Below are 23,226 nucleotides of genomic sequence, written 5' to 3' on the forward strand. Positions count from 1 at the left end.
TGAATACAAGTATAACCAAGATCTCTTGGAAAATGGGAAATATTGACAGCTCCCTTTTTTTCCAAATATTGTGCTATATTATAAAGTTCCCCAATTAAAGAGAGTAGTATTGATGCATAAAAACTCTGATCAGTGAAAAGTAATAGAAATCCCAGACACAGACCTATATATATGTGAGAATAGTATATATTTTGCATGCAGTGAAAAAGATGGTGTGATGACAAATAACTATTCTTTTAAAAAATTTAAAATATTTATAGAATATAAAATAATCTTAGATATCTACTTCTTACAATTCACAAAAATAAAACAAAATCCCAAATAGATTAAAGGTCTAAATTTACAAAAAATATGTATAAATCTATTCAGAGGAACTGCAGCAAAATGTGTTTAGAATCTTAGAACAAGTTATGTATTCTTAAACAAGACATAAATTGAAAATGCCATTATGGAAAATTCTGCTATGTTCTACATTTAAAGAAAATGTCAGTAAGACAAATGATACAAAAAACGAAAACTAAAAAAATTTACAATACACACTGGGGACAATGTGTTTTCATTGTTTTTAACTGAAAAGGACTAAAAACCAGAATAGACTAAAAACCAGAATATATATATATTAAACTTCTAAAAATTACTAAGAAAAAGACAATCAACCCAACTGCAAAAAACAAAAACAAACGGGTAAAGAATGTGAACAGACCATTCATGACAAACACTTAAGAGACGGTTAGCACCATTAACCGGGGAAATGCTAAAGAATACAATGAGACTGATAAAAATTGCAAAACAATAATATGAAGAGGTAGTAAAATGTGAGGAACTGGGTGTTTGTAATACTACTGATGAAAAATCAATTCACACAGCGACTTTGAAGGGGTCTTTCTGAATCCTTTAAAATTAAATAAATGAATGAATTGCCTTTAACCCAGGAATTCCACTTCTCATGATCTACCCTGGGAAACACATGTACGTGTGCATAAGGAGGCCAATGCGGTGATGACTACTTCAGCACTGTTGTGACGACAAGAACATTTAGGGAGAAAATTCTCATCAGAATGAGAAGGAAAAAAATAGAGCTATACAATGGGGTCTTATGTGTAATTTGGACTGAATATGGTCAATTTATGTAAACGATACGAAAGGATTATCAGGATATATTGTTGAGTGACAAAAGCACTGCAGAAGAACAAATATGGTATTGTGCCATTTTTTAAAAATTCATGCAAAATAAAACTATATACAACTATATATTATTGGGTGTACATTCATAGGAGAAACTCCTATGCCAAACTGATCTAATGAACAAAAAAATTCTTTGGCATCCTTAGGGAAAGCATAGGAACAGAGGTGACAGTTAAGGGTGACATATAACTCCATGTGTATTGGTTACATTTTTTACTTATATCCAAATGGCATTGCTGTGATTAATTTTTTTTAATTTTTAAAAAGAAAAAGAGTAGGAAATTATTTGTTCTGCAGCCATAAATAAGCACGTGTAGTATAGCCACGTGAATTTGTTAAAGATCCCAAAGTTTACTTTCTCCAGTGAATTATAAAACAAATACTGCCACTGCCACATCTCTATACATATATACATACATGTAAGTGTGGCCAGCTTGAAAATTAACATTTAAAATAATCATGTAGGTTTAATTTCATGTAATATTTGCATTCCTAAAAAGTTAAACTTAAAAATTATTTTCTTAAATTGAATCATATTTTCAATGCACTAACAGAGTACAGTTATTTAAAAAAATATTCTTTGGTGAGTTTTTTTTTTTTGTAAATTGATTAAATACTCCATAAAATGCTTCACTTATGAATGTGAATTTTATATATCAACCTTACTTAATAGAAGATGGCCCTGCAGGTAACTTTGCTCTTCCTGTCCCCTGTCTTTCAGAAAAAATATAGATAGTTTATACAGATTATTTTTATTATATTCTTGGACAAGTTTATTTTTATAAAAAGCACTGTCAGAATGCATGCTTATCGTTTAAATACCAAAGAGCCTTCATAGATTTCTTTCTGAATCATCAAAATCTCCTTGGAAAACTGTGTTTGGGGCAATTGCTATATTAGTTTTCATATTTTAATTTTCTTGCCAAATATTTAAATATATTTGATAACTACCAATGCATGCTGAAGGATTTTAAGAATGTGTTTGAAAGGATTATATTAGAGGCCTCAGAGTAACTGGCAGATCTGGAGGGGTTTCCGAGGCTAAATTAATTCTTAATAGGTTTATGAGAAAACCTTCTGGAAATATTTTGTTAGTTTATTTGTTAATCAGCAAATCTGATTTCTACAATATCACCCACAGTGAATAATTAGCTATTTTCTATGGCTGTAATGCTTAGTTAAGAATGATAAATTTTAATTATAGATTTTTATTGTTTTCCTTTATAAAAGAAGAGTCCCAAGAATATAAGATTTTCCTTAAAGTAAAAGGTCATCCAATTTCAGGCCTTTGCCCTTCAGTAACCAAGTCTCCCGAGACCTTAATGATCCGAGTCATATGTTTTGCCCCCTCTTGGTAGGTAGAGGAAAGTAAAATATTATAAATAGTATGAAGGGCCATCTTATCCCTGGGCAGGTGGGAGATAATGCCCAGGTCTGATTGTAGAATCCAGCATATTTTCCTTCTAAATATCATTATTTTTCTCTCTCCAAAATCTGTTGATAACCATATCCTCATGGGAAAAGCTAGGGTTCAAACTCAAAACTTTTCTCAGAAATTAGGAAAAGTAGCCAAAGCCAAGTGGGATAAAAATCTATATCCAGAAAGCTATTTTCACAATTCATTTGAAATATTTTTATTATTTGAAAGAGAAGAGTACAGAGAAGAGAATAATACAAATGAAGAAAAATTTACAGAAATTTAAATGTGAGTAGTCACATGACCAAGAAATATTTTTGAATACCCATTGACAGTTGGTAAAAATGCTTTTGTGTTTCATTTGATAATGAAAGACAGTCACCATTGATCTCTTACACTCTCTAACCAAGTACAAAAGTAAATCTACCTGCCCCATAATTTTCCTTCATAGTTCAGGGAAAATAATTAAAACACCTCAATAATCATACATCAAGAAAATATGCACAAAAATTAACATACAACAAGTATAAAATAGAAAATGGAAGTGTCCCATAATTCCACGCTCAAAAGATAGAAAATGCAAATAATTTGATGTGTATTCAGCCAGATGTTTTTCAAAGATAAAGATAGGGGTATATAGATACATGGCTCATGTATATTTTCTTCCAATTTATCCTTTACTCTTTAAGATTCACTGTGACAGCACACAAGTAGAGAAGACAATGTTTTTTTAAAAGCTGAAAAGAAGCAGATTAGGTTAGGAGATAGAGAATTCCAGGCAAACAGAGCAATATTATGAAAAGAATTAGCTGTTTGGCCAATCTGGAAATAGAAAAATTATATATTTATTTGGCCAATTACTTCTGCTAAAAGCATACACATCAACCCTCACAACTATTAACCCTTTCACTAATAGGACATTTGAGTTTCTTTAATTAATTGTGCTCAAAATCCCAATACACACATAAAGAAGGGAGGCCATAACACATAGTAGGGCTGCAAGATCTTGGGTGCAGTTTTGTTTTTAACCATTTTAGCTTGTGCTGAAATGATTACTTTTTAAAAACTTCTAACTCTTAATCTCCATGTTTCTCATTTTCTTCATCCATAATATAGGAATAATTGCCTTCCTAATACAACTGGAAAAGATTTTGTGATGTCTAAATCATGTTAAAATATACCAATCTATGCTTAAAAACTTAAGAAATGAACTATTCATGGTGGTGTGAACTTAATGTCCCTTCTGCTCTGGATGAAAAAATTTATTGATGAGAGTCAGTTTGGGGATAACCTCATTATTTTTCAAACTGAACCATGAGATATCCTTTCCCATGAAAACTGGCTGAGGAAGGAAATGATGCTGGATACTGGATAGCAGTGATGCTTGGGTTTCTTTTTCATAAGGAGTAGTTTTTCAACAGTAGAAATGTGCTTCGCTCATCTCAGACTAGAGTACGCCTGTTTGCTTTATCACCAAGAAAAACTAAGTTAATTAGAAACTACAAGAGAATCAAAGAACATGTACAAGAAGCTCATAGTCTAAATATCACCGAACGGTGTTTTAAGAAGTGTAGTAGATGCTGTGGTGTGCTACCCAGATCCCTCTTTGTGACCAACAACTAAGAGACTTACCTGCTGATGGCTCACAAGTGAGTCCCACTCTTAAGAATCATCATCTGCCAAGTGGAGCTGCTTTAGCCAAAATTAAGCCCCCACTTCAAAGGCAGCCCACAGCCAATGTTGGGTCTATGAGGATGTATAAATGTCCAACTCCCTTTCTTCATTCAACTGAGGACAATTCTTTTTTTTTTTTTGCGGTATGCGGGCCCTTCACTGCTGTGGCCTCTCCCGTTGCGGAGCACAGGCTCCGGACGCGCAGGCTCACGGGTCCAGCCGCTCCGCGGCATGTGGGATCTTCCCGGACCGGGGCACGAACCCGTGTCCCCTGCATCGGCAGGCGGACTCTCAACCACTGCGCAACCAGGGAAGCCCAATTGAGGACAATTCTAAAGGGCCATTCCAGCTTCAGAGCTGAGGTTCTGCTTCACAGTTGAACTTTTCTCTCTGGTCCATCCTGATTGTCTTACACGCGTCCCTTCCAAGAGTGCTCTGCAATAAATTTCCTACCTATAAACTTCTTTCTCAGAATTGTTTCCTAAGGAATCCAATCTAAGACAAGATGCCGATAGATTTTGACATGAGGATCATTTTCTTTTCAGTGGCTTATTTGGAGTGGAGAATCAATAAATAACATCTAAATTCAACAAATGAAAAAAATGAAGTAAAGTCCTATTATTTAAGAGTATGAAGCAAATCAACAAATAAACATAGAAATTGTTAAAATTGTACCTTTTGGACTGTGGAATAGAAGAACCTAACTTTTTATTATAAGACCTTCTATGCATGCAGTGTGCATGTATTACTTTGAATTGTTTAAGGATAGGAACCTGTAAAAAAATGCATGTATTTCTGCTTTCTACCTTCAAAAATAACAGAAAGTTCTATGAAGTATAAAGAAGTCAGAGTGAAGCCCAATCGTAGAATTCACTGCTCCAAATACATGGTGGAATCATTTAACATTTGGTTTAAAACAAATAAGCCAAAAGACTATCAAATCACCAAACAAGGAAGGGGGTAAACATCAAACAATGGCAGGAGAGAAAGAGAATGGGGTAGTCTGATCTTGTCTGACACATCTCCTAACCATCTGTGTTCCAACACTCCATCTCACAATTTTGTAAACAATTTCTATGAATGGAAGAGGATGAATATTTTTTAATGATTGAAAAAATGTCCTAACATTTTTCCTCCAAACTCACACTCACCCCCATTTGAAGAAAAGTTCAATAAAAAGTGAGTAAAGGGGCTTCCCTGGTGGCACAATGGTTAAGAGCCCACCTGCTGATGCAGGGGACACGGGTTCGTGCCCTGGTCCGGGAAGATCCCACATGCCGCGGAGCGGCTGGGCCCGTGAGCCATGGCCGCTGAGCCTGCGCGTCCAGAGCCTGTGCTCCTCACGGGAGAGGCCACAGCAGTGAGAGGCCCGCGTACCGCAAAAAAAAAAAGAAGTGAGTAGAGTTCAGGGAACCAAGAGAAACCCCTGTGAGTAGAAACTCCTCCTACCAAACTAATGTCAAAATCTGTCTGATTCATCATTTTTAAAGCCTCCATGCTAAGACAGGAGAAAGAGTTAAAGCTTAGTGATATCTCTCTTAAAAAGGAAGTACATTCCTGAATAGGGAAGTGAACCCTAGTATGAGATGGAGAACAACCTGTCAGGAGAGAAAGAAAGCAGAGGTCTTCTTGCCAAAGGAGAAGACAGCCCAGTTGAGCCATAGTCTTCCCATGAGCACAGACACACACACACAGACACACACATACACACATTCTCTCTGTCTCTGTCTTTCTCTGCACTGTAGGGCCACAGAGATGACAAAAGGATATTATGCACAGTCCTTGAACTGTACCTTGCATAGTAAAAGAAACAGACTTTGGATCAAGCAATATGTGTCAAGGAAAATATACCCACAGTGCATAAAACAATGAGATCTTAAGAGAACTTTCCATATTAAGCAAGAGGAAGATGAAAACAAATGGCCTGAGAAATAGCCTAAAAAAAAAAAAAAAAAAAAAAAACCCAGGAAGAGGAGGAAGAGGAAGAGAAAAAAGGAAGGGAAGAAAGAAGGAAAAAAGGGAGGGAGGAAAGGTGAAGAGAAGGAAAATAACAGGGGAAAAGTCTGTGGAGAACCTATTCACAGTTGGCTTGACATTCAAAAATTAATCACTGTAATTCAGCATATTAACAAACTAAAAAAAGAAAAACCTTTTGATCAGATCATCTCAATAGATGCGGGAGAAAATCATTTAATAAACCGCAGCAGCCATTCATGATAAAAAGCCTCAGCAGGGCTTCCCTGGTGGCGCAGTGGTTGGGAGTCCGCCTGCCGATGCGGGCGACGCGGGTTCGTGCCCCGGTCTGGGAAGATCCCGCATGGCGCGGGGCGGCTGGGCCCGTGGGCCATGGCCGCTGGGCCTGTGCGTCCGGGGCCTGTGCTCTGCAACGGGAGAGGCCACAGCAGTGAGAGGCCCGCGTACCGCAAAAAAAAAAAAAAAAAAAAAGCCTCAGCAAACAACTCAATCAAGGGATCTTCTGCAAGACACTTTACATTTTTAGCCGGCCCAGGGAAATGATCTTGAAGGTACAGGAAGCAAAACAAAAGGAAGGAGACAGGAGGAAGGGCAGGCATCACTAGGCTGTACCTACATCACTCTTCATTCCTGGGTACACTTGCAGACCATGACCTCCTCAGAAGGAACATTGTCCCCTACCAGCGGGAGGGGGCCAACGGATTAATTTAAAAGGTGGAAGGCCTGGGCTTCCCTGGTGGCGCAGTGGTTGAGAATCTGCCTGCTAATGCAGGGGACACGGGTTCGAGCCCTGGTCTGGGAGGATCCCACATGCCGCGGAGCAGCTAGGCCCGTGAGCCACAACTACTGAGCCTGCGCGTCTGGAGACTGTGCTCCACAACAAGAGAGGCCGCGATAGTGAGAGGCCCGCGCACCGCGATGAAGAGTGGGCCCCGCTCGCCGCACCTAGAGAAAGCCCTCGCACAGAAACGAAGACCCAACACAGCCAAAAATAAATTAATGAATTAATAAACTCCTACCGCCAACATCTTCGGAAAAAAAAAAAAAAAAGGTGGAAGGCCTGGTCTCAGGAGTTGAAACAACATCAAAACTCACCCAATATGATAATGAACATTTACCTTCCTGTTTTCAAATCCTCTAGAGCCTTAGAACCCTCTCCACTTTCTCCTTCTTCTGAACTTCTATTGAGGTATTTTTATCTCCCTTTCTTAGGCCACTTCTCTGGCTTTTATTTGTGTTCATAGTTTTATCATTCTATTCAACCGTAAACCCTTGGGGACAGGATTATGCATTGATCATCGTTCTATTTCCCCAGAGTGAGGATGTGAGTCTTTCTCACAGGTGTTTCTCAATAACTTTCTGTTTAAAATTTTTGAATAAAATGGAACTATAAGAGACAGAACCATAAACTAGAAATAAGAAGTCTTGAGTTCTAAGCTTGACTCAGTCATTAACCAGTTCTAGGACCCTGTAGAAGTCTCTGCCTCTTTGGGTTTTGAGTTGCTTTTTTTTTTTTTTTTTTGTCTATTACATGAAGGAGTTAGAATTAACTGCAATGTCTTAAGATTCCTGCCATCTGTAAACCTGTGTTTTGTTATGAATTTTACAAGATAAACTTAAAAACGACTTCTCTTTTAGATACACGAATGGCGCCAGATGTTGTCTTCACCAAAAACACAAGGGATGGGAAAGAAACAACCCAGAAAATAGGTCCCTGATGAAAACTGTAGTGATGACCTACCCAGGTGTTTAAAGTAGGACACCTCAGGGGGGCCCCCAGAGGGCTGCTGTGAGGCTGAAGATCAGAGGACCTAAGAAGTTGGGGCAAGATAAGAGTGTCACAGGTGTGTTTACAGTTAAAGAATTCTGTGCTCTAGATCACTCTGAAGTCCAGAGGGGCAGAGAGGAAGCTGCCAGATCAATATACCTTTTTTGGAGACTGAGTTTACATAGGAACAGTTGCCAGTGTGGGACTGGCCTAATGATTTATCTCATTCTCTGACTTCCCTCCAGTGAATCTTGTAAGGGAACCAGCTACCTGATCCTTTAATCCTGCTAACATTTTATAAAAGAAAATTCAAATTAGTTTTTCTTATTCCAGATGCTTTATATGCAAATGAGCTGCAGAATTGGTGGCAACTAAAATGTGAGGCAGACTCTATGGTCTTTTGGAGGAAACACTCCCACCTGAGCACCCTCCCTAAACAGCAGGATAACTCTCTTCTCCTTGCTGCTCAGGGCTCCCTTTTTTCAAGGGAAGAATTGCAGAATCCTCAGATATCCACTGTATCTCTTTGACCCCAAGGAGGAACTCTTCAGATTCCTTTTATGTGTAATTGGCTTCCACTTTCCCCAAACAACATGTGGATTGCTATCCCTGCCTTCCATAAAAAGCATTACCTATGCAGTATTAATCAGAGTTTGCAAGTCAAATGTTAAGATCATTCCTTGGGGTAATCCAATGGTACAACTTTGCCGTTTTATTTTCCCCTTTGCAACTCTAACTAGACAAGGGAGAGTGAAACATTGAGCTAGGAATTATTTATTTAAAGCCGCAATCTGACACACACAGACGCTGGATAAAGATTGCTCACTCTCCTTTATAATAAAAGTGGCATCTTAATGCAGCGCAGTGTGAGGCCTCAACCTTGCCTGTGGGCCAGCTCTTACATCCTCCCATGTAGCCTGGCATTTGCCCTCTAGCATTCCCATGCTGCTTGGCTCCAAACTGAAGTGCTCTTAATTTCAAATGATTTATTGGGGCCAAGTGGGAGGCCCATCTGATCTAAGTCTGTTTGTACTTGGCTTCCTGTATCTCAGGGTGATTTGAAGACGTTGTCTTCTGTTGTAAAAGAGTAATAGGAAGAGGAGAAATGCCCACCTGCTTTGGGGATAGAGCTCGCCAGGGTTTAATGCAGCTGCCTGGTGCCATTTTCTGCAGCAATGAAAAGAATCAAGTCTGAGGAAAGCAGCTAAATCATGGACTGGCAAAGGATTTCTGTGCAATTCCCATCGAGTTATTTGTTCAGGGCAGTTCTGTTGGATTGTTCAAAAAACAGAGGGCAAGTCCTAGTGACTCCAACATCGGTGACAGTGTCACAGTTTCTCTGTTGTCCCGCTGCTACACTGCTTACTTCTGTGACAGCATGCTCCAGACTACACAGAAATTACATTATTTTTATGTTCGCTTGCAGCATTAACTTCTGAGCTACTTGTAGGAAAGGAGCTATGTTTGTATTCAATTGATTCTTCACAATGCCAAGTAAATAGTAGATACACAAAAACAATGTTAAGTGACTGAATATGCGTGTGAATGAATTCAAAATTTTTTCAGCTAAAGTAAGAGCATCCTTATGGAGAAAGGTATTGCATTTAAACAGTGGTATCTGACGAGCGTATATTCCATGACCTGTTACTAATGGTTCTCTTTACAGAGAATGTCAAATAAAAAGATCAAAGCAGCACTGTCCAATATAACTTTCTGCAGTAACGGGAATGTTCTATATCTGTGCTGTCCAATGTAGGAGCCACTATCCACTTGTGGCTATTGAACACTTGAAATATGGCTAGTGTGACTGAGGAACTTTATTTTAAATTTTATTCAATTTTAATTATTTTACATTTAAATAGCCACATGTGGCTTATAACTACTCTATTGGATAGCACAGATCTACAGATATCCTCAGGAAAAAACAAAGAAAAAGAAACTGCTTCTTGATGTTTCTCAGAAGGAAAATATGCATATGCATATGTGTGTGTGTGAATACATGTGAATAAGTGTGTGTGTGTGTGATGTGTTATAAGTGGTTAAAATCAGGTTCATCGTTAATATGGCAAATTATGTTAGGAGCGTGATCTGTGGAATAAGGCAGATGTCAGTTTGAATCTTTGGCTCTTCCACTTGTGTCCTTAAATAACTCATTGTTATTATTGGCATATAGAATTGCCCACCTGTCAAACATGTCAGGATGAACATCTTAATATTGGGGGTTAGATACGATAGGGTGCAACTTCATTCTAAAAATGAATTTCTGGTGAGGTTCCTGGACATCCTGGCTGCAGAGACTCTTAACAGAGTGCTGTCATCAAGATGGTGACAAAGGGCTTCCCTGGTGGCGCAGTGGTTAAGAATCCGCCTGCCAATGCAGGAGACACGGGTTTGAGCCCTGGTCCGGGAAGGTCCCACATGCCGTGGAGCAACAAAGCCCGTGCACCATGGCTGCTGAGCCTGCACTCTGGAGCCTGCAAGCCACAACTGCTGAGACTGCATGCCTGGAGCCCGTGCTCCGCAACAAGAGAGGCCACCGCAATGAGAAGCCCATGCACTGCAACGAAGAGTGGCCCCTGCTTACTGCAACTAAAGAAAGCCTGAGCACAGCAACGAAGACCAAACGCAGCCAAAAAGAGAAAAACAAATACCATATGCAGCCAAAAATAAAATTAAAAAAAAAAAGAAAGCATAACCTTTAAAAAAAAAAAAGATGGTGACAAAGGCCATTTCTGACTTCAGTCCCCTATATGAGAAGACCAACTAGGAACTATCCATGGACAAGACACCACTGTGAAAATCCTGGAACCCAGGGATGAGGCTGAAGCATTCCCTGGACTATAGAGAGAAAGAGAGGACAACATCAGAAGGATTATGAGAGTGGCTACATTCTGACAACATTGTCCTTCCTCCAGGCCAGCTCAACACTGCACTAAGGGGGCCCCTTGGTCCTATGGTTTCTCCAGTGAGGAAAAAGAGAACTCTAAGTGGACATCCAGTTCACCCAGCGTTGCAAGACACTTCCTGTGAGGTCCACTCAATTCTTGAATCACAGAGATCACTGGGGACCTCTGCAGGTCTCTATCGCTGGGGATCAGATAGTGACGGAGACGAAGGGGTAGGGATTACAGCAACTAGCACTCAGATCTAGGTGAACATTATTCATGCTAGCAGCAGAACCCATTCAGAGACCCCAGCCAGCAGCTCTGGCCACCTGCAGAGCCAGGCAGGTAGCCCCGACTGGCCAAGACCTCAATTAGTAATTCTGCCTGATTTGGGTCCTCGGTCAAGGGGCCATATTGGCTGTAGAGCCTGGTCTATTGCCCCTCCTGGGCAGGAAGTCAAATATGCAGCCCTGCTCAACTGCTGTCAAAAACTTCCCAACAAAGAAAAGTCCAGGACCAGATGGTTTCACTGGTGAATTCTACCAAACATTTAAAGGAGAATTAATGCCAATCCCTCTCAAACTCTTCCAAAAAATTGCAGAGGAGAGAACACGCTCAAACTCATTGTACAAGGTCAGTGTTATCCTGATACCAAAGCCAGATAAGGATACTCCAAGAAAAGAAACCTACAGAACAATAATTCTGATGACTATAGATGCAAAAATTCTCAACAAACTACTAGCAAACCTAATTTGATAGCACATGAAAATGATCATACACCATGATCATTTGCATCATCCCTAAGATGCAAAGATGGTTCAATATGTGCAAATCAATAAATTTGATACATTGCATTAATGAAAGATAGAAATCATATGATCATCTTAATAGATACAGAAAAAGCATTTGACAAAATTCAACATTCATTCATGATACAAACTGTCAACAAGTTGGGTATAGACGGAACACACTTCAACAAAATAAAGGCCACCCATGACAAGCCCACAGCTGACATCATACTCAATGATGAGAGGTTGAAAGCTTTTTTTCTGAAATCAAGGACAAGACAAGGATACCCACTCTTACCACTTCTAGTCAACATAGCACTGGAAATCCTAGTCAGAGCAAGCAGACAAGAAAAAGAAATGAAAGGCACCCAAATCAGAGCAGAAGAACTAAAATTGTCTCTGTTGCAGATGACATTTTCTTATATATAGAAACTACTAAAGACTCCACCAAAAAAACTGCTAGAACTAATCAACTAATCCAGTAAAGTTGCAGGATACAAAATCAACATACAAAAATCAGTTGCATTTCTAAACGACAATAACAAAGTATCAGAAAGAAAGCTTAAGAAAAAAAGTACATTTATAATAGTATCAGAAATAAAAAAAATATTTAAAAATCAATTTAACTAAGAAGGTGAAAGATCTATACACTGGAAACTATAAGACACTGATGAAGGAAATTGAAGAAGACCCAAATAAATGGAAAGATATCCTGTGCTCATGAATTGGAAGAACTAATATTATTAAAATGTCCACACTACCCATAGCCATCTATAGATGCAATGCAAACTCTATCGAGATTCCAAAGGCATTTTTTTTTTACAGAAACAGAAAAAACATTCTGAAAATTTGTATAGCAATTCAAAAGATCCCAAATAGCAAAATAAATCCTGAGAGAGAAGAACAAAGCTGGAAGTATCACACTTTCTGATTTCAAACTATATTACAAAACTATAGTAATCAAAACAGTATGGCACTGGCATGAATAGAATTGAAAGCCCAGAAGTAAACCCACACATATACAGTCAACTAATATTTGAGAAGAGAGCCAAGAATGCCCACTGGGGAAAATATGTTCTTTAATAAATGGTGTTGGGAAAACTGGATATTCACATGCAAAAGAATGAAACTGGACATGTATCTTAAACTGCTCATAAAAATTAACTTGAAATAAATTAAAGATTAAATATGAGACTGGAAAGCATAAAACTCCTAGAAGAAAACATGGGGAAGAAACTTCTGGACATTGGTCTTGGCAATGATTTTTGGATATGAAACCAAAAGCACAGCAACAAAAGCAAAAATAAACAAGTGGGAGTACATCAAACTAAAAAGCTTCTGCAGAGCAAACAAAAATAATCAACAAAATAATGCACACTATGGGAGAAATATTTGCAAATCATATATCTGATAAGGGGGTAATATTCAAAATATATAAGAAACTCATACAAGTCAATAGCAAAAAACATCCAACTTAAAAGTGGGCAGAGGAGCTAAATAGATATTTTCCCAAAGAAGACAAACAAAAGGCCAACAGGCATATGAAAAGATATTCAGCATCACTGATCATCAGGGAAATGCAAATCAAGAGCACAATGAGATATCACCTCACACTTGTTAGAACGGCTACTATTCAAAAATCAAGAGATAACAAGTGTTGGTGAGGATGTGTAGAAAAGAGAACTCGTGCACCGTTGGTAGGAATGTATAAATTTATACAGCCACTGTGGAAAATAGTTTGGAGTTTCCTCAAAAAAATTAAAAATGGAAGTACCATATGATCCAGCAATTCCACTTTGGGTTATATATCCAAAAGAAGTCAAACTGAGGTCTTGAAAAAGATATCTGCACAACTATGTTCATTGCAGCATTATTTACAGTAGTTCAAATATGGAAACACCCTAGTGTCCATCAACAGATGAATGAATAAAGAAAATTTGTTATATATAGATATAGATATCTATCTATATATAATGGAACATTAATTTTCATAAATACATAATAGAATATTAATCAACCTTAAGAAAGAAGGAAACCCTGCCACTTGCAACAACATGGATGAGACCTGAGGGCATTATGCTAAGTCAAAAAGAGAAAGACAAATACTGCATTGGTCTCACTTAATCTAAGAAAATACAAACTCAGAAACGGAGAGTAGATTGGTGGTCATCAGGGTTACAGGGTGTGGAGAATGGGTGAATGTGGTCAAAGGATACACACTTCCTGTTATAAGATGAATAGTTCTGAGAATGTAATGTACAACATACTGACTGTAGTTAACAATACTGTATTATATGTTTGAAAGTTGCTAAGAGAGCAATGGTTAAAAGTTCTCAACACACACACATACACAATTGTAACTCTGTGAGATGATGGAAGTGTAAACTAACCTTATTGTGATAATATAATCATCACATTGTACACTTTAAACTATACAATGTTATGTGTCAATTGTATTGCAATAAATAAAGCTGGAAAGAAATAAACAAAAAAAGAGTTGCTGGTAAGTAGTCCTGCCCACCCAAATATATGTATATTCGACACCAAAGATATATTGCCATTCTTCTTAGCTTAAGAAATCATCTGTCACTCGTCCTGATTGCCATGCCCCTAACTTAATGTCTCTGGAAAAAGAGTCATTTCATCTTCTGTGAGAGAACAGAGTCAAGAGTTTGGGTGCATTTTGGAATTTATACCAGGAGTGATAAACTTCAAATATAAAAAAAGGTGAAAAGAGAGACAGGGAAGAGAAAGAGGAAAAAAGCCTCAAGATGTAAGAACTCAGTTGCATGCCTGTGTTCATTTGTTTGTTCTGTTCAGTATCATAACTGGTTATCACTCCTGGGCTCAGTGGAGGTGGTATTGATATAGGGAAAAAAGTTATATATCCCTGGATCTGAATTCTCTGTTGGTAGGTAACTATCAGTCTTTGGTCAAGTTATTTAACTTCTTCCAGTATAAATTCTCCATCAGTAAAATAAGCATTAATTTTACTAAAGGGTTCAGAGATTATGAGGACAGTGGCTAGCACATAGCAGGCACTAAAAAAACTGCCTTTCTTCCCTTTTCTTCCTTGACCACTACTAGCATCTTCCCCAATTTCAACTTCCCCTGGATATAAGGGAGCAGATTATCAGGATAATCAGACTGTCATCTTACCCACCCTTTACATATTTTAAAAAATAAAAAAAAAATTATGACAAAGTTGGATCTATACTTTCATGGTCTGTGTCTTGAGATCAACAAATCTGAATGAATACAGGAGCTAAAAGGCAGCTATCCTAAGGAAACTAGCAGGTTTTACTGTTTGCAAAATGAATGAAAATTCTGCTCTTCTATTGTTTTTTCCACATTAGTGTGCATGTATGCCATTAAACCAGTACTGGGAACAGGGTTTTATTTTTAAAAGGCATTAAACTGTGGTTTAAGCCTCATTTTCCCCAACCCTGGATAGCTTAGGCAGGCATCCTCTCTGCCTTCTGAACTTTAGGACTTAGAAATGAACCAGCTGGATCTGAGCTAATGAATGCAGCAGCTTTGGAAACCCACATGACTTCCAGACTATGATCAACCCATTGGAAACCATAAGTGATACTCTAGTCTCATGTTCCCATGAAGAAGGAATAGGGTTGGGTACCCTCTTCTTGCATGTGTCTTTGGGCACATTGTCAGGGATCAAAAGATTTTCTCTGAACTCTCTCTTTCCTTCACCAAAGCAAAACAATTTCCCATACAGAAACACCTGCACATTTTTAGGAACCTCTATCAACCAAAAAGCGTGGATCCATTAATCAACTGAACTTGACAAAAATGTTAACATTCTTCACTAGCACGCAGAAAAGCACGGTGGTCGTAGATAACTATCTCATATCTTCTTTCATTCCTCCAGGCACCGAAGGAAACAAGTCCCTTCCATTGATATCTCTGCATCATTTTCTTTCTCCTCAGCGATAATAACAAATAGTTATGCTTCTGGGGGAGCAAATTCAAAGCAAAAAATTTGAGCAAGTTTGGGTCTGTTGCAATAAATATTTCAGAGAGCCAAAATGAGTTCTTAAGTGTTTTATTATGACAGATGTATTCCTATATTTTGGGAAAAGTTGTGATCACCATCAAATACATTCACAAATTTGCAGTATCTTCCCTGCTAGAGCCTGGATGCTTGACAAGGCAAAATTTTAGAGTGAAGATCTTGAAGGATTGGTACTCTAGAAGAAAATATTTGATGGTCTTCCTAGAAATGTTGAAAAGACAGGAGGAAAATATAACCTGTATAATATTAAAGTACAAGACTGAAGCAGATGCAAATGGAAGTGGTGAATAATATTTTTTTAAATTTCTAGCACTTAACATAGGCCTGTTATACAGTAATTGCTTGATAACTTGTGAATGGGTTAAACTGTTGAAAGATAAAAGAAAAAAGAAGATTCAGGGATGAATTTAGATTTTTAAGAGCCTAAGGTTTGAAAAGATGATATGCCTCTCTATGTAATTCAAAATAATATGAAAGCAATTCTGAACTGTAAAACAAGAGTAAGAAAATCTAATAACATTGAGATTTTCCCCATGGTACTTTTTAATAAGATCATAAAATAAAATCTTTCAAAATATTTTTCTAATTTTTTGGTGTCTCTGCTTTGCTGGTATCCTAACCATGTGCTTGGCTTCCTACGGAGTAATCTAGCCCTGAGGGGCCGCTAACCTTTCACCTAGAGATTCATTTACTCCTTTATTCCACAGACTTTTATTGAAGGTCAGTTATTTAGAGGCTGGGAATTCATAGAATTCAAGTTATTCCTCTGGAAGGGCCCAAAATCTAGTGGAGAGATAAAGGTTCGCATAACAGCAATGTGGTGAGTATTACAAAGTTCTGAGCAGGGTTCAATAGGAACAATGAAGAAGAAAGCAAAGAGATGGAGGCTTTTCCAGGATGACACCTGACATGCATCTGGACCACTGACCCACGTGGAGAATGAAGAGGACATTCTTGGTACATGACGTGGTGTTGGTTCCTCCAAAAAAGGGACACGTGAACAGAACCAGGGGAACGGCTCTTGGTTCCAACTTCAGGGACAAAGGATCTCAGACCCACTTTGACCTGTTCCTTCTTCCTTGTCCCTTTGTTCTCAGGTTTGGCAGTTTTACAATCTCTCTTGCATTCTGCATTTGTTTTTAGGGCCACAGATGTTCTAGAGCTGCCTGAGTTGTTCAGACTGAGTTCTGAACCTTTGGGTGCCCCTTGTTAGGACGTTTATAAGGGATCACACAGTCCTCTTACCACCTGACAGTTGGTATTTAAATATATGGTAGCATGGCACATTTCCTTTTGTCTTGGTTTGCGCAAGCAGTCCCCTTTGTGATATTATGTCAGATTTATGTAACTGTAATGTTCCTCTTAATTTGATGTGTGGACCCGGGTGGGGCAGGGGCGTGGGGACATGCACAGATTTAAGTGATACGAAGTGCCTCAGAGTCTGAGCACCCAAATGTATCTGGGGACTGTTACACAGCTAACTGGCAGGTGTTGTACAAATACAAAGATCTCCCAAGCTTCAAGAAATAACCATCTCATGAGATCCCTAAAAAGAAACATTCAAGGATGTCTCCATCCGATTTGTTAGTTATGAAAAGTGGATTGCCATAATGATGGGAGTGGGCTAAATTAGGAGGAGTATGGGGCCAGAGATACTAGAGTATGGAAGAGGTACCTGGCATGTATAAGCATCAAGAAAATTTTATTCCTTTGAGCCCAGCTGGGAAGATTCTATTCCCTGTGAGGGAAGGTGGGCATCATATTTCTTCAAATTCTCTGTGGAAAATGGGTCTTTCTGTTATCTGGTGTCAGGAAAACCCCAGGTAGCTCGTGGCTACTGGGAGATGGAGACAGTGTGTGCCTATGAATTTGAGTGGGGTAAGGAAGGAGTTCTGGTCCCAAAAGGAGACTGCAGCCAGTGGGAAAAAGACCATGGAGAACAGCCTGTGGCTTGGTATGGCCCCACACAATGGCGGAGGGGTAGCAAATGAAACCAAATGTAATGATGAACATTACAAACCATGCCAAGAGTTTATGCTTTTGCTAGTAATTAGGCAATGGAGCTTGTCCCATGAGTTTTAAATGGGGAAGCCACATGATCAGATCAGTGTTGGAGAGAAACTTACCTACAGTTTGAAACATAGATCGAAGACACAACTGGCACCAGGATGATCTGCTCACAGCCTACGCTAGTAGTAAAAGTAATAAGGTCACAAAATAGAGAGGAAAAAAAACTGATGGGGTCCTGATTGAAGGCAACAGAGGCATTGGGAATGGAAATGATAGGAAACGATTCAAGGGCACCCAGAAAACAAAACAAAAAAGTACTTGGTGATTAAAAGGGGATTAGAAAAAAATCTAAAACATCTCTCTTCTGGCTTTAGTAAGTGGGTGGCTGAAGGTAGGCACCAGTAACTCAAATAAGTAGGTTTGGAGATAAAGCACAGGAAAAGAAATGATTCTGAAGCAGCTGAACCTATATTCATTCATTTATTCACTTTGAAAGTTTGATTTTTTGCTTTTATATTGGTATAGGGTGGGCTGTCTTCTCATTATTATAGTCCTGCTAGCCTGACTTTTTTTTTTCTTAGCCAGCACTGTGTGTTTAAAATTTTGAGTTAGTTGCTAAGATTTAAAAATAAGAAGCATTTTACATAAAAATCTGGATTTCTGACTGCTATCGAAAAATTGAAACATCTGTGTGATGGCTAATTTTATGTGTTAACGTGACTAGGCTAAGGGATGCCCAGATAGCTGGTAAAATGTTATTTCTGGGTGTGTTTTTGAGGGTGTTTCCTGAAGAAGTTAACATTTGAATCAGTAGACTAAGTAAAGAAGAGCACCCTCACTACACAGGTAGGCATCATCCAATCTGTTGAGGGCCTGAACAGAACAAAAAGTGGAGGAAGGGTGAATTTGCTCTCTCTGCTTGAGCTGAGACATCCATCTTCTCCTGTCCTTAGACACTGGCATTCATTGTTCTCAGCCCTTTGGACTTGGATTGGGACTTACACAACTGGCCCCTTGATCCTCAGGTCTTTGGGTCAGACTAAGACCTACATCATCAGCTCCCTTGGTCACAGGCCTTCAGACTCAGACTGAATTACACCACCAGCTTTCCTCGTTCTTCAGCTTGCAGGCAGAAGACTGTGGGACTTCTCAGCCTCCATAATCACATGAGCCCATTCTTACAATAAATCTCCTCTTATATATACATATCTATATCTCTATATCTACATGTCTATCTCTATCTATCTATATCTCTATCTATCTATATCTGTATCAATATCTATATCATCTATCTATATCTATATACCTATATCTATCTGTATCTATCTATATCTACGTCTACATCTGTATCTATATCATCTATATATCCTCGTGGGTCTGCTTTTCTGGAGAACCCTAATAAAATCTGCCTGAATCAATAATCCCTTTACACCGGACGTGTGTTCTCCAATTTGGCACACTCCCTACCACTCTCTGTTGCTTCCTTCACAGGCCTATTTCCCTCAGTCATGTTTCCTGCATGACCTCTCTGTAGCAGGTGCTGTCCTAACCCTAGCCTAATCCCTTGGCCTGCACCAGAGGCTGCCCTCAGATAGTGCAGGTGGCTTCCTGTACCTCTCTGCCTGAGGCTCTTCTGTTCCCATAGGAGTGCACTTGGCACAGATGTAGACAAGGCCATAGAGCTAGCTACTCCCCACCCCAATAACCATCAACCAGTGAGAAATGGGAGTTATTAGGAAAGACCCAACTTCCTTTCCACCTCAGTGAGACAATTCTGACACATTTCCAGGTAGATTCCCAGAGAGTTCCCAGCAGGACTGAGTCCCCGTTGCCCACTGTGGTGACCTACCATTAACACACTTTAATGGTCTTCACTTTCCAGAGTCACTTCCTCACACTTTCACATGCTTCGTGGGGTCACCTCCAAAATAAGTTATGGCACCCAAATCCTTGTCTCCGGGTCTGTTTGGGGGGAACCCAAACTAAGACATGACCTGCAACCCACTAAATTTGTCATCTCTGATTTAGACCATCTTCTGGGTCTTAAGTGCTCTTCAAGTGTAAGTTCCAGTCTCAGATTGTCAGAGACAGAAATGACCTTAGAGGAGGCAGAGATGGAGGACCACAAGTGAATTGTCTGAGGTCACACAGCATCATTGACTCAAAAGACTGAATGAGCCTCCCTCTCCTGATCCTCAGGGTTGTGGTCCAGCCACTACCTTATGCGGTAGGCCTAGTTGAGACAGAGACCATCCAGCACACAAGGCTCAAAATACTTACCCTCTGGGGGCAAAAATTTGCCGACCCCTGCACTACATTGTAGTTGCATCATGGGGGATCATGTTCTCCTGGGCTTGCATATAGGTGATGCAGTAAGAACAACTCTCCTGTTCACATATGCTCAGTGGAGCAAAACATCACAAGTACCTCCCTTTTGTTCAACTGGCACAGGATGTTTGTGGCAGAGCCAAAGGATCAGGGCTGCAAGTCTGAGTTCTTTTGATAAATTAATTTATTATTTAAGCACATCTGCCTGTTTATCTGAAGAGGTGCGGTGGCCTCCACTTGTGCACTTGTGTGGAGGAAAACATCACACTGAGATCTCAAGTGTCACGGCAATTAGTCAGATGGGGAAAGATGCTGCTCCCGGGTGTTAGGGACATTGTACTTGATAATCTTTAATTTGCTCAATATTACAATTAAGGTAACTTCAAATGTGTTATAACCTTAATAATGTCAACATGTTTCCATTATCTCCAGTGTACATATTATTTTTAACCTACTTCACACACAAGAATGTATTAATGCATTTTTTGGCTGCTGGAGATGTGGCCCTCTAACATGCTTGTAAAGGACTTAATAACCTTGTAGAAATGTTTTACTGATGAGTATTTAAAAATTATTGGAAAATCACTCAGTGAAGATTGAAAAAAAAATTCTACTACATTATCATGGGCTAGGAGACGGATGTTTATGAGGAGAGATGTAATTAACAGAAGACAGAGACAACTAACGTTTTGGTGACAAAGGAAGTAGAGTAGAATAGCAAGGGAAATGCAGCTGAATTAGAAGTCGAAGACCCAGGCATCTAACTTTGGCTTCACATCCATTAGCTGTGTGATCTTGGAAAAGTTGCTGAACTTGTCTGAGAGTTCGTTTCTATGTCTCCAGCTTAAAAGCACTGCCTGGTTCCCAGCTGGATTCAAATGAGAGTGTAATTAATTGATGCTGGTAAAAGAGTTGTGTAAGCTGTACAGAGCTATGCACTTATGCGTTATTATTGCACAAAGCTGGGGACAAAAAATATTGGGATGATGAGTGATGCTGTTTTCTGTAGTCATTCATTGCATGCGTTTCCAGAGATATTTTAAGACAATTAAATCTAAAGAAGGGGAAAAAGAGACAGGGGTCAATTCATTTCCCCCATCTTAGAGCTGCCTAGGCAGAAATGATAGATGATCAGTGTTCACTGCATCCATACCCCTGCCCAACACGAGGGTGGGTTCTGAGTGGGAGAGAAGCAGCCTGCTAGGTAGCAACTGGAATTTATGGGAGTTATATTATTTTATACCATGCTGAGAGTGGCCAATGACCAGTGGCTAGCTTTGATTTTCTGATTTGGGAAGCAACTTCACTATCCTCGGGAGGTGGCTCCTTCACACACAGGTCAGGGGCAGGCATGACCCTGTGCCTGGATTATTAGGTAAACATTTATGTAACTCCAATGCTTTCCACTGGTGTGAAATTACTGATACATTGGGATCCTCCATTTTCCCTAATTAGACCAGTGAGTGAGGGATTTGCAAAAACAATTCCAGAGACTCTCACTTTAATATTACCTAATGTGCACTTGGCCTACTTTTTGATTTTCCCACTGAATATATAGGGTCAGTTTCTCATCTTGCTTGGCACCCCTGTGGAGTAAGCTTTGAGCTCAGAACTGCAGTGTTTTCAAGGGCAGTGTCTTCCCTCCCTTTACCTCTCTCTTGTCCTTTGCCTTCCATGAGGATTTAGGACACTGTCCATCCAAGTACAAAAGCTGTAGTTTCACGGGGCTCTAGAACGATTTTGATTGGCTTGTCCAGTACATACAATTAAGGGGATTAAAACTGTTCAGTTGATTGTTTTTTTAATTTATTGTAGTATAGACCTATATGATCACCATGTGTGAATATGTATGATAGAGAGAGAGAGAAAGAGAGAGAGAGAGAGTGTGTGTGTATTTCACATGGATTGAATTTTAGACTTACAGGGTACTCTTTATGCAGATAGATTTTTGGGAAGGGAACCCAAGAACATAAAAGAAAACACTGCATCAGAATCCCAATTAGATACAGTGGGAAGAATGACAGATTTTGGAGTCAGATGGATTGCATTCAAATTCTGGCTCCCGAACTGACTTAATTGTAATCTTCAGGTAGTCAATTTATCTGAACTCCAGATTCCCCGTCAATAAAATGGGGATAAAACTTAGCTCTTAATTTGGTTGTGAGGTTATAATAATGTAGATAAATAACTCCCTGTATCCTGGCATAAAAGAGGCACCAGATGAATTAGTGTTATTGCCAGAGAACTAGTATCATCAACTTACTCATCCTTTCTGGAGGTTAACGAGATATGTAAGAGATAGATAAGTGTGTTGAAAACTCTATCTATAAAAGTATATAAAAAATATTGACCCAGACATCAGAAAAAGTGGGGTCAAGGCATCCAGGAAGCTGCTTTGTCTTCTCAGAATTAGGTTTGCTCACCTAAAAATAAGGTGTTGAGACTCTCAGAGGTTTTCAAACTAGCCCTTCTAGAACCATGCAGACCTTGGGGTTGAACAGACCGATGCTTTGGAAGGGAAAGGGAGAGGGATGAGAAAGAGTGGACAGCACACTAGCCTCCCAACCCTCCTTCAACCAAAAGAGCAGTTTTTGTCTCTCTTGGGCACCGGGCTTCTGGCTAGAACTTGGATATCTAAAAAAGCTCCCTCATCTAGAACTTGGCAAATGATTGGACAAGATGATCCTGAGATCCCTTCCAGCTCTCATATTCTGTGAAGGTTTTGTCACCTCTTCCAAACTTTAGTTTGGCAGACTGTCAGGCTGCCTGAGGCACTGTGGGATTTCAAGGTGGTTACAGGGCAGAGTCAGCTCTTTGAAAACTCTTAAGTAGGCCTATAATTCTCAGTCTTCATTTCTATGTAGAGATGGCTCTGCTCACTTACAGATTCCTTACTCTGACTGCCTGTCGTGCCCCTTCAGTTTCGGGGAATAGCTCCCTCCTCACTCTCCTTTGGTCCTCCACAGCCTCATGGCCCTCAGCTCTGTTTTGACACAAACACCTAATCCTTATCCCTGCACTGACTGTCCACCTCCAGTTCAACTGTGGCTTCATTAGAAGAAAGTTCTTCATGCTCTCCTCCTCCTGGAATAGCTTTATCACCCAGAATTACAAACCTCCGAGGGAAATACTTTTCTTCAGGGACATCTTTTCTCAACTTTCAA

This window comes from Pseudorca crassidens, chromosome 5 (assembly GCF_039906515.1).
Source record: "Pseudorca crassidens isolate mPseCra1 chromosome 5, mPseCra1.hap1, whole genome shotgun sequence".
Taxonomy (NCBI): domain Eukaryota; kingdom Metazoa; phylum Chordata; class Mammalia; order Artiodactyla; family Delphinidae; genus Pseudorca; species Pseudorca crassidens.